Consider the following 1,235-nt stretch of genomic DNA (forward strand, 5'->3'; position numbering starts at 1 on the left):
CAACTTGATTCTGCATCTTCCCGTAAGTAAAACACCTGCTTTGCTTGTGAGGCTAATATATATGGATCTCTTAAAAAGGAGACTTGACTATAATTCAAATTAACTAATGTGAAACCATCTTCTACCTTAACTCCATTACCCAACACTGCCCATTGACACCAGAAAAGAGGAACATAAAAAACATTATAATCTAACAGTATGATATCTATCACTCTGCCATAGTAGGATACCAAATCAACCACCCAGACAATATCCTTCCTTTTCTCCCCTGTTCAGTTTTTCCATCAAACCATGACTTCTTTAATCTGAAACTATGCTTTGGTGGCAGTCTCTTTCGATGGCACATATAGACATGTTTTCGGCTGAACTTCAACCACAAACTGTCTGTATTTTTTCCACATAATGGACAGGCCATCTGACCCTTTACTTTGCAGCCTGCAAGATTCCCATAAGCCGGAAAGTCACTAATCGTCCAAAGCAGCATTGCCTTCAGATTAAAAGTTGATTTACTGAATGCATCATATGTTGTCTCTCCATTGTTCCAGAGATGGTTAAGATCCTCTATGAGCGGCTCTAAGTATACATCAATGCTATTACCAGGCTGTTGTGGTCCAGGTATCAACAATGTAAGCATGATATTCTCCTTCTTCATGCATAGGTTAGGTGGCAAATTGTAGTTTACTAGCAAAACAGGCCAGCAACTGTAGTTGTTGTTCTTCATATTGCATGGATTAAATCCATATGTGGAAAGACCAAGCCGCACATTCCTTTCTTCAGCTGCAAAGGAAGGATATTTGGCATTCATCTGATCCCATGTTATTGAATCCACAGGGTGGCGGAGTTTACCATCGTTGCTCTTGTTAGTCTGATGCCACCTTAAGTCCTTAGCCATCTCTTCGGACCTAAACATTCTCTTCAGCCGTGGGATTATGGGAAAGTAGCGTAACACTTTCTGTGGAACACCTTTCTTTACTTCACCAGTAACCATGTTCGTCTTCCATCTAGAAGCCTTGCATTTAGGACAATTATCGAGCTTCTTGTACTTCTTTCTGAATAAGCAGCAATCATTAACACATGCATGAATCTTCTGGTAGCCCATATCAAATGACTTAAGAAATTTCTTCACCTCATATAGTGATGTGTGTAGCACATTGTCCTCTGGTAACATTTCCGGCAATGTCTCCAGAAGATCATTGAAACTCTTGTCAGACCAACCATTCTGTGTCTTAAGTCTG

The sequence above is a fragment of the Camelina sativa genome, chromosome 2 (assembly GCF_000633955.1).
Source record: "Camelina sativa cultivar DH55 chromosome 2, Cs, whole genome shotgun sequence".
Taxonomy (NCBI): Eukaryota; Viridiplantae; Streptophyta; class Magnoliopsida; order Brassicales; family Brassicaceae; genus Camelina; species Camelina sativa.